Below are 11788 nucleotides of genomic sequence, written 5' to 3'. Positions count from 1 at the left end.
GTGCAACCCACTGAATTCAATGGGATTCCGCAATACTGTGCCAATGCTGCGTATTTTTCCGCGGCGGAATCGCATCGCGGAAAAATACGCAGCATGCTCATTCTTTTTGCAGAATCACGGGGATTCCGCACACAGGAATGCAGCAATCCGCTTACTTTCCGCATGTGGCTATGCCCACCATGCGCAAAGAAAGCGGAAAATGTGCAGATGGTACCCAGGGTCTGGAGGAGAGGAGACTCTCCTCCAGTCCCTGGGTAACATATCCCTGTTTTTTTTTTTTTTTTAAAAAAAAAGGGATATTCTCATCTTCCGGCGGCCCCTGCAGCCTTTCCCGGTCCTTACCTATGCTCCCGGCAGCTCCCGTTCCCAGTGATGCCTTGCGACAATGACCTGTGATGACGTAGCGGTCTCGCGTGATGCTACATCATCTGGGGTCATTGTCGCAAGGCATTGCTGCGAACGGGAGCTGCCGGGAGGATCGGAAAGGCTGCAGGGGCTGCCGGAAGGTGAGAATATCACAATTTTTATTTTTTACATTCTATCTTTTACTGTTGATGCCGCGTAGGCAGCATCCATAGTAAAAAGCTGGTCACACTTGTCAAGCACCATGTTTGACAAGTGTGACCAACCTGTCAATGAGTTTTCCAAGCGATGCTACAGATCGCTTGGAAAACGCTAGCATTCTGCAAGCTAATTATGCTTGCAAAACTCTAGTTTTTCGCTGGAATTCCAGAATTGCCGTGGAAATTTGTAGTTTGAGGTCCTGCGGATTTGGAAAAATCCACAGGTAAATTCTCATGTCAAAAGACCTGCCGATTTAGCCTGCGGTTTCACACCTCTACAATGGAGAAGGTGTAAAACCACTGCAAAATCCGCACAAAGAATTGACATGCTGCGGATTGTAACCCGCAGCAAATCCGCGTGGAAAAATCCGCAGCATGTGCTCAGCGTTTTTCAGTTTACCATTGAAAACAATGGTACTATACAACGCACCTAAATCTGCTGCAGAGCCGGAAACGCTGCCGTTCCACAGCAGAATCCGCATCGTGTGCACATAGCCTAAGGCTGTGTGCCCACGTAGCGATTTTTAAGCGTTTTTGCTGCGATTTAAAAAATCGTGTGCAGAATGCCCCCATGCATTCCTATGGCATTCCGCACATGCTGTGCTAATGCTGCGCTTTTTTTTTCTGCGGAGGAATCGCATCGCGGAAAAAATCGCAGCATGCTCATTCTTTTGTGCGGAATCGCAAAGAATTGCCGCGATTCCGCACCCATAGGAATGCATGAGAATCGCTTACTTCCCGCATGTGGCTATGCCCACCATGCGGGAAGTTAAGCGTCTCATGTGCGGTTGGTACCCACGGTGTGGAGGAGACTGTCCTCCAGGCCCTGGGTACCATACCCCTGTAAAAAAAAGAATAAAAAATCGGGGTATATTTACCTTCCGGCATCCAGCGCTGCATTCCCGGCCTAAGCGTTCCCAGTAATGCCTTGCGGCACGGTCCAGTGATGACGTAGTCTCGCATGACTCTAGCGGTCTCGAGATCGCTATAGCAACGCGAGACTACGTCATCACAGGTCTCGCAAGGCATTACTGGGAACGCTGAGGCCCGGGATGGCAGCGCGGGACGCCGGAAGGTAAATATACCCCAATTTTTTTTTTTTTTTTTTTTTTTTATTCATTCTATCTTTTACTATTGATGCCGCATAGGCGGCCTTAATAGTAAAAACCTGGTCACACTTGTCAAACATTATGTTTGACGAGTGTGACCAACCTGTCAATCACTTTCCAAGCGATGCTTCAAATCGCTTGGAAAGTGCTTGAATATCGCACACAAAAATCGCGGCATAATCGCGATCATAATCGCGGTGAAATGGCGTGAAAAAAACCGAGTGATTTCTGGGAAGGAGTCCGGTTTTTTGTGTGCGTTTTAACACGCACCGTGGGCACATGGCCTAAAGGTTCTATGGTTTAAAACAAGTTATCACTGATCCATGGGCTCCACAGGATAGGTGACTGCTTAGGTCTGACCATTAGAAACTGCACTGATCAGAAGTATGGGGATGTTTTATCCATGACAGGACATTTATCCCCATTTTAGAATGCAATAGCAGTTCAGATGTCTGACCGCAGCTCCAATCATTCTCTTTGGGGCTTCCAGAAAAAAAACAAGAGCAGCGCTCGCAGCCACAAAGTGAATGAACGGATCAGTGGTCAAGTCGGATATACCGCTCCAGTCTAATGGGATATAAATTTCACTTTCTGCCGACTGGGTCCCAGTAGTCAGACCCTCCCACCACCAATCAATACGTTATCACTAATCCTGTGGAGAGGTGCTTACTTTTTTCGCAGGAGAACCCCTGTAGCATCTGACGCTGTGATCCAAGAATCTAATCTCTAATGGAAATAAAGAATCTTCTCCTAATTAATATCAAAGAGAACAGATGACTGCCACACACAACACAATCCACTATACCAAGACCAATAATACTCCATACAGTGAAGAAATGCCACCACACCATGACCAGATCAAGTAGTGACCAAATAATACTTCATATTACCAGCATATAGGCACCAAATAGCAAATACAAGGAGAAATACCGCCACACCATAACTAGACTACACATTCCACCACATAGTGACCGAATAATACCACATATAGGGGATAAATACCCCCATACCAGACCACATATTACTATCAGATAGTGACTGAATACTTCCATATTTATCATGAATACAAGCCACAATCCTAACACTGTTTATTACCACTAGTGACATTATACACAAGAGCTCTGTATATACTGTCAGTGTACAGGTAACATGGGGATCCCTAGTGAAATTATGAACATGAGCTCTGTATATAGTGTAATTGTACAGGTAATAGTGATTACCAGTGACATTATACACAGGAGCTTTGTGTATAGTGTGCAGGTAATAGTGATCATCAGTGACATTATACTCAGGTGCCCCATATATAGTGTCAGTATACAGGTAATACAGTGGTCACTGGTGACATTATACACAGGAGCTCTGTATATAGTGTGTACAAATAATAGTGAGCACCAGTGATCTTATACTTATTAGCTATGTGTATAGTGTACAAATAATGGTGATCACCAGTGACCTTATACAAAGGAGCTTTGTATATAGTGTGCAGGTTATACAGTGATCACCAGTGAAATTGTACACAGGAACTCTATACACAGTCTATAGTGTGCATGTAATATAGTATGCATGTAATACATGGACTCACCGGTGACGTCTCTAGTTGAAGTTCTTCATCGCTTTTTTCTTTAGCCAGCACAGACCGCCATCACTTCTTCCAGCCAGGACTCCTCTCTGCAAAAAATAAGTCATAAATAGCTGATTGCTTCCATAGCACTTTCCCCACTTTTTTTTCCCTGACTTTACACTACGTCAGATGAAGGAAAAAAGAGATGTAGTGCCGCCCTGCACAGTTACAGGACCCCCCCCCCCCCCTTCTTTGTTCGTTCCATGGAAAACTTTACTACTGTAATATATTTTACTTTAAGATTGTCACTAATTGGACCCTAAAGAAATTGTGCTCCCCATTTGTCACCATTAACTAATATAGTATGTTCCTCATCCTAGCCACCTTTACTTAATAATCTCACCCAGCCTGTCCCCCCTGTATTTTATAATATGCCCACTTGAAAAGTTCATACTACTATGTCCCAATTCACACTTCCTATCAGCAATATCTAAGATTCACCCTGAGAAGCCAAGGGATAGTTCATCATTACCAATTCCGGTGCCTTCCCTTTGGCCTAGCCTCAGCCCACAGAATCTTCATAAGAAGCCATGGTATAACTGTGATACCTTATTTAGACGACTTCCTGGTAGTAGCGAGATCTGAAAAACCGCTCAGAATCGATTGCCGCTTAACGTTCTCTATGCTACAGGAGCTAGGGTGGATCGTGAATTGGGAAAAATCCAAATTGATCCCACAGTCCAGAATAAAATTTCTGGTAGTCATCCTAGACTCTCGCGCTAGAACATCTTTTTTTCCAGAAGAGAGACAAGTAGCATTAATTGTAAACATTTACCGATTCAGAAGGAATCCTTGCTCTATAAAGAAAGCAATGAAGATACTAGGATTGATGACTGCATGTATCCCCTGTGTGAAGTGGAGTCAATTTCACTCGTGAAAATTGCAGAGGGAGATTTTGTTGACCTGGGATAGGAGACAGAGCTCATTGGACAGGAGAATGACACTATCTCTTCCAGTAAAGAAGGCACTAAAATGGTGGACCATCCCAGAGAACCCAAAGACAGGAGTACCATGGATTCTCTCACCATGTATCAGTGACCACTGACGCCAGTCAGTTCAGATGGGGTGGGCATGTAGAGGGAAGATACAACCAGGGACAATGGGATCCAGTTGGGAAAACCAGGTCATCAAACTTCAGGGAGTTATATGCGGTGTGAAACGTGCTTTAGCAGGTTCGGTCAAGAGTCAGAGGCAAACATGTGAAAGTACTATCCGACAATGTAACAGCAGTGGCATTTCTAAGGCACCAGGGAGGTCTGAATCACCCGTCATTGCAGCAACTGGCGGACTGAATTTTCAGGATCTTTGCCACCTCCCAATCCTTGGCCGCCGTCTGCAGTTTTTTCATGAATAGGTGTCTACAATTTGTTGCGCTAAGCGTTCTTGGCTAGCGCATGTGAGGTATGCATTGCCCAACTGCGGGCAAAGCTGAAAAGCCTGACTGCGCATGCCAGGTCCCAGAACACAGCAAAATACTTCCGGCATTCCAGCAGTGCAGTGGGTCCAGTGTCATTCCAGGGCCTTTCAGCAGGATTTACAGAGGGCGAAAGGAAGCTTGCTGGATGTCTAGGGGGAAAGATTATGCTCTCCCAGGAAGCAGTAGACTCCATGTCCTGGTGGATGGATCCAGGGAATCTATTGCGGGGTGTTCCATGGTCCCTCCAACTATCGGACGTTATTGTGACAGATTCAAGCCCGGAAGGATGGGGGTGCACATCTCGGCGACCGTATAATCCGAGGAATCCTGGTCAGAGGCAGAAGCAGGTGATTCCTCAAACTACAGGGAATTGCTAACAATAAGGAATGCAGTGATATAATTCCTTCCGCATTTTAGAAGGGAGACACATTCGAATAATGTCGGACAATCTAACTTCTGTAGCCTACATCAATCACCAGGGGGGCACAAGTTCCTGGCCCCTAATGCGGCTTGCTCGGGAGATTCTCCTGGTTATGGAGGAACGTCAGCTGCAAATATCGGCTCTACATATAAAGGAGAATGAGGAAGCAGATTTCCTCTGCTGGACAACCTTAAAACAGTAGGAATGGGAACTGGATCCATCTATCTTTCAACAGATTGTGAATCTTTTGGGGCAGGAAGACAAAGATCTTCTGTTCCCTGAACTCAATAGAAAGACTATACGAAGTTGATGCACTACTGACTCCTTGGATTCTCCTGGACGTTCCAGGTCTCCTCAGGCAGGGCCCAGTGTCATGTCCTCAGAACTTGGGTCTACATTTGATGGCCTGGATTTTGATAGGGCGCTGCTAACAGAGATGGTTCTCTCCGGCCTTGGTAGCTTCTCTGATTGCAGAGTAGGAAGCCTAAAACAACTAGGACATCCGACAGGATATGGGCTAATTTTTGGGCTTTTTCAGGGCAGTCTGTTGGGGTTACAGTCCCAATCAGAGGTATTTTGGAGATCCTTCAGAGTGGTATGGAGATGGGCCTGGCCACCAGCTCCTTAAGGTGCAGGTGTCCGCCTTAGAGGCCGTACACAAATATAACCTGGCAGTGGATAGATGGGTGGCTAGGTTCATTAAAGCATGCCAGAGGTCTAGGCCTATGCCAGCTCCAAAAATGCCTCCTTGGGATTTAAAGCTAGTCCTTGAAGCCTTAACAAAATCACCCTTGGCTTCCCATAATGAGGTGCCATATGAGATACTAGCACTAAACGGTGAGTCTAGTGGCCCTGACGTTAGGGCCTGCAAATCACTATTATCCTTTTTTGCGGGTATTAGATGATAGTGGTTTTGAGGCCAGATCCTGCATATCTCCCTAAAGTGGCCTCAAAGTTTCATAGGAGTCAAGAGGTAGTTCTTCCCTCCTTCTATAGTAAACCAAAGACTGCAGAGGAACGCAGACTTCACACATTAGATGTCAGGATTGCCCTGATGCAGTACATAGACAGAACTAGGCAATGGGGGAACGATGTTTGTGTCATTCCAGGGAATCCGAAAGTGGTGTGATGTTACAAGGGGGACCATAGCTAGATGGATATGGGATGCCATTAGCTCAGCTTACACAAGCTAGTAAAAAGCCAGTTCCTGAAAATCTGAAAGCCCATTCCACCAGGGCTATGGCGACCTCCTGGGCTGAGAGCAGAGGTATCCAGTGATAAGATATGTAAGGCAGCCACATGGTCTTCCCCTTCCACCTTTTATAGACACTATCGCCTCAAAATGTCCTCATCTGTTGACCTATCCTTCGGGAGGAAGGTGTTGCAAGCGGTGATCCCTCCCTAGGGTTCTTTGATCTATTTAAATCACTCAGGTGATGCTGTCATGGAAGAAAGGAAAAAATTTTCGTTACTTACCGGTAACAGGATTTTACAGAGCCCATGATGGCACCCTTATATTCCCTCCCCCACTTTGTCACTTGTGGTGTGCACTTTTAAGGGTGTTGAGAAAAATATTTGACGTTTGTGTTACTTACTGTCTCTCACGCTCTGGATCCAAACTGATGCGGAGGAGAATGTACTGCCTTTTTCTCTAGTCACCTTCCACGACAGCCATATCGGAGGATGTCTCCCTGCCCTAATGGGGGACAGGAAATGCACAAGAGGTTAAATAACCCTCCCCTTCCTGCTACCACCAGTGTTTTTCCTGTCCTCTATGGGGCATGAAGAGGTCCTGATAGTGCTGATGTGGCCGGTGGCTGGAGGCACTACAACATCAGAATACCTGTGACTGCCGGGCAGCCAACGGTCGGGGGCTCTGCTCTCCTTCATGGGAAGGCTGCTCCCGTCTCCACTTCGGTGGTACTCGGGACCCTTGCCCGCCCCTCCTGCGCTCTCTCAGTGGGGTAAAGTGGGGCTGGAGAATCAGATGTGCAGAAGGGGTGATTGGAATGACCCCCCCCCCCCCCACCGAGGGGAGGAAGAGCACACAACACGCTGGTGGACCTCGGTTATTCCAAACCCTGGTCTGGGTGCGTCCAGGTAAGACATTATCTGTACACTGTGACAGACTGACCATGGACGGCGACAAACCCTTACTGCCTGCTTCTGCGGAGCCCAGCGTTCACCCTCCTACTGTAAGTAGCAGGGTGGGTCCCCACTTTTTGGTCCAGGGGTAGTCTCGGAGGTGACTTGCTATGCCTTCTCTCTAAAGGGAGACAAGGCCTCTGACCCTAAAATTGTGCATGTGTGGTTTCAGGCTTCCCTCTTCATAGAGGAAGCTTTCTCAGCCCTGCACGGATGATGTATTACGTACAGAGCAGCCTCCTTACTGGACAGTATAAAAACTCTCATCACAGAAGTCCAATCTTCTATGGCGATGTTTTCCCAGACCCGATACCACAGCCCCCTCCTGCTAGAAGGAAATGGGCATCTGTGGAATCTGACTGACTCGGGCGAGACTGATACCTCCTAAGGCTTGGGAAAATGAAGGTTCCACTTCCACCCCCAGTTCTGAAATTACTATTTCTCTTCCGAGGTTAGTATGGGAGGAGGAAGTGGAATTCTCTATACAGTATGAGATGTTTTGGAGGGGCTGAAGCTTAAAACCCAGAGGGATTTTCCATTCACGGATATATCCAGAATCTGGAGGAATGGGCCCTTCCCGAGAGAGACAAAGTGTCACCTCAGAAATTGAGGAATTAGTCCCTTGCAGGGAAATTGCTCCTTATGGGAAATCCCTAAAGTAGACGTGCGGAGTCCAGGGTATCTAAAAGAGCGGCTCTTCCACTTGAGGGCAACTCTCAATGGCGAGCTTGCGTAGGAAATCATGGGACACCTCCACAACCCTGCTTCCCTGTTCCGCTGGTTGCGTACGCTGGAGGATCACCTCACTCGGGGGACCTCTAACCAGCGGGTATTCGACAGGTCCAGGGAAGAAACCCTTAACTCACTTCCCCTATTACAAAGCGACAGGGTTCCTAGTGGATGCTTCTGCTAAGTCCGTCCGGGTAGCAGCAAAATCTGCGGTCCTCTCCAACTCAGCCAGCTGTGGCTGAAATCTTGGGGAGGAGACTTCACGATTCTCTTTCAGGGAAATTACTTGGCTCAGCTCTGGATGATATCCCAGAGGAAGCCACTGATAAAAAGTTGCCTCCAGAACAGCTGTAAGCAGCTTAAGGCTGGGCCCAGACCAGATTCCTTCCAGAGAATTCAGGGGGATGGGCAAAAACGGGCCGGTGGAGTTATCCTAAAGGAGGTAAGGGCAGAATATTCTTGCCCCCAACAACAGCAAGGAACGTACTGGTGACTGAAACGTACTGATCAATACGACAGTTTGCAATTTTCACAATGACGGTTCTCCGGTCGGGGGCCGACTATCGAATTGAATAGATCATTGCAATCCATATCCTCATACCAATGGGTTGTTTGCACCATTCACGATAGACTGAGATTGAGGTTCGAGAGTCCTCCCCCTCAATGCCTAAGAGTGACGTCCCTGCAGGCGCACCTCCAAAAAATCCTTGCTGTCAGACATAAAAACACTTCTGCAAGCTTGTAGGCTGTACTTGACTGCTCCCGTCAGGAACGATCTCCTCAGTTCCACAACAGACTTGCCTCTCCGTATATTTAAACCCTCAGACAGGGTCATAATAAACGTAAACCCTTGAACTAAGTGGTAAAGTACAGAAGATGGAGTCGGTCAAGTCAGGCCACCAGCCATTCTAGGCTGAGCATGACTGCAGGTGGCGGCCGCTGGCCAGCTTGGGGCTAGGCTGCATCCAGAATGGGAGACCAGCCTGCAATCACAGGTCATGCATTTAACAATCCCCCTCATAGTACAAAATTGTGTGATTGGCCACAATAGACTGAGGGACGCTTTCTTTCACGTCCCGATTCATCCAGACGGGGCATTCCTCAGGTCCCAGGGTCCCCAGGTCAGCCACTACCAGTTCAATGTCCTGCCGTTCGGGGTGTCATCAGCCCCACGAGTGCTTACCAAGATAATGACCGAGGCAATGATCTTAATTTGCCAGCAGGGGATTTGCATTTTCCCATACTTAAACGACCTTCTAATAATGGCTCCATCCACATCTTGCCTGAACCAGGACGTAGAAAACTCCCTGGAGATTTTACAGTCCTTGGGTTGGATCCCCCAACCTGGAGATATCAGACCTTCCTTCTTCAAGGAAGAAGTTCTTAGGGATACTCCTGGAATCAGGAAAGCAAACTTTATATTTAAAAAAAACAAAACAAAAAACTCAGTGGTTCAGAGGACCTCCAGGTTCAGAGACCAGAGAGCACCAACCCTGAGAGACTCAAATGTCCATCCTAGGTTCTCTTACAGCATGCATCCAAGCTGTTTCCTGGGCTCAAGCTTATACTCGGACCCTTCAGTCCTATGTACTCTGGTGTTCAAAGAAGTATCGGAATACTCTGACCAAGAGAACCCCTCTTCCTGGTCAGGTGAAGGTGTCTCGCCTATGGTGGCTGGACTTCCAGAACCTCCAGTGGGGCGTCAGCTGGGATCAGCTCTCCCTGAAAATCATCACCACAGACACCAGTCAGAGTCTGGGGTGCTATAGTGGAGTATTCACACTTCCAGGGGGTATGGCCCCAAGGCATCAGAACCAGCTCCTCAAATGTGAGAGAACTAAAAGCAGTAGAGGAAGGGTTGAAAGCAGAGTGCCAGCGGCCCTTCTAGGCTGTGTGTGAGTGTTCCTGTCAGGTTATTTGCTAAGCAGGTTGCAGCTGGGCTGGGACCAGAATGGGAGACCAGCAGGCAAATCGACAGGTCTGGGGTCATGCATTTAATTACGTGGACAATGCGACTACAGTGTCCTACAGTTGTGGCAAAAAGTACTGACACCCCTGCAATTTTGTCAGATAATACTCAGTTTCTTCCTGAAAATGATTGCAAACACAAATTCTTTGGTATTATCTTCATTTAATTTGTCTTAAATGAAAAAACACAAAAGAGAATGAAGCAAAAAACAAAACATTGATCATTTCACACACCACTCCAAAAATGGGCCAGACAAAATTATTGGCACCCTCAGCCTAATACTTGGTTGCACAACCTTTAGCCAAAATAAATGCGACCAACCGCTTCCGGTAACTATCAATGAGTTTCTTACAATGCTCTGCTGGAATTTTAGACCATTCTTCTTTGGCAAACTGCTCCAGGTCCCTGATATTAGAAGGGTGCCTTCTCCAAAGTGCCATTTTTAGATCTCTCCACAGGTGTTCTATGGGATTCAGGTCTGGACTCATTGCTGGCCACCATAGAAGTCTCCAGTGCTTTCTCTCAAACCATTTTCTAGTGCTTTTTGAAGTGTTTTGGGTCATTGTCCTGCTGGAAGACCCATGACCTCAGAGGTAGACCCAGCTTTCTCACACTGGGCCCTACATTATGCTGCAAAAGTTGTTGGTAGTCTTCAGACTTCATAATGCCATGCACACGGTCAAGCAGTCCAGTGCCAGAGGCAGAAAAGCAACCCCAAAACATCAGGGAACCTCCGCCATGTTAGACTGTAGGGACCGTGTTTTTTGTGTGGGGTTTTTTTTTGTCTTTGAATGCCTTCTTTTTTTTTTTTTTTTTTTCTCCTGTAAACTTTGTTGATGCCTTTGCCCAAAAAGCTCTAATTTTGTCTCATCTGACCAGAGAACATTCTTCCAAAACATTTTAGGCTTTTTCGGGTAAGTTTTGGCAAACTCCAGCCTGGCTTTTTTATGTCTCGGGGTAAGAAGTGGCGTCTTCCTGGGTCTCCTACCATACAGTCCCTTTTCATTCAGATGCCGACTGGTAGTATGGGTTGACACTATTGTACCCTCGGACTGCAGGGCAGCTTGAACTTGTTTGGATGTTAGTCGAGGTTCTTTATGCAACATCCGCACAATCTTGCGTTGAAATCTCTCGTCAATTTTTCTTTTCCGTCCACATCTAGGGAGGTTAGCCACAGTGCCATGGGCTTTAAACTTCTTGATGACACTGCGCACGGTAGACACAGGAACATTCAGGTCTTTGGAGATGGACTTGTAGCCTTGAGATTGCTCATGCTTCCTCACAATTTGGTTTCTCATGTCCTCACAGTTCTTTGGTCTTCTTTCTTTTCTCCATGCTCAATGTGGTACACACAAGGACACAGGACAGAAGTTGAGTCAACTTTAATCCATGTCAACTGGCTGCACGTGTGATTTAGTTATTGCCAACACCTGTTGGGTGCCACAGGTAAGTTACAGTTTCTGTTAATTACACAAATTAGAGAAGCATCACATGATTTTTCGAACAGTGCCAATACTTTTGTCCACCCTCTTTTTTTTTTTTTTTTTTATGTTTGGTGTGGAATTATATCCAATTTGGCTTTAGGAAAATTCTTTCTGTGGGGTGTTTGTGTGGGTTTTTTTTTTTTTTTTTTTTTTTTTTTTTGTCATTTAAGACAAATTTAAATGAAGATAATACCAAAGAATTTGTGTTTGCAATCATTTTCAGGAAGAAACTGAGTATTATCTGACAAAATTGCAGGGGTGTCAATACTTTTGGCCACAACTGTACATCCGACACCAAGGAGACACGAAATTCTTCAACCAAAAAATTGG

The 11788-nt window shown here is 46.5% G+C and overlaps 1 protein-coding gene across 2 annotated transcripts in view; it reads left to right on the top strand.

Moving 5' to 3' along the window:
- PARPBP (PARP1 binding protein) overlaps nucleotides 1–11788 on the top strand; it is a 115422-nt gene that overhangs the window by 33257 nt on the left and 70377 nt on the right. The gene's annotated exons all lie outside the window — the stretch shown is intronic.

This window comes from Dendrobates tinctorius, unplaced genomic scaffold (genome assembly GCF_039654945.1).
Source record: "Dendrobates tinctorius isolate UK_male_01 unplaced genomic scaffold, ASM3965494v1 ptg000043l, whole genome shotgun sequence".
NCBI classification, from domain to species: domain Eukaryota; kingdom Metazoa; phylum Chordata; class Amphibia; order Anura; family Dendrobatidae; genus Dendrobates; species Dendrobates tinctorius.
Note: the sequence above shows the minus strand (reverse complement) of the source record. Positions and strands in the feature narration are given on the sequence as shown.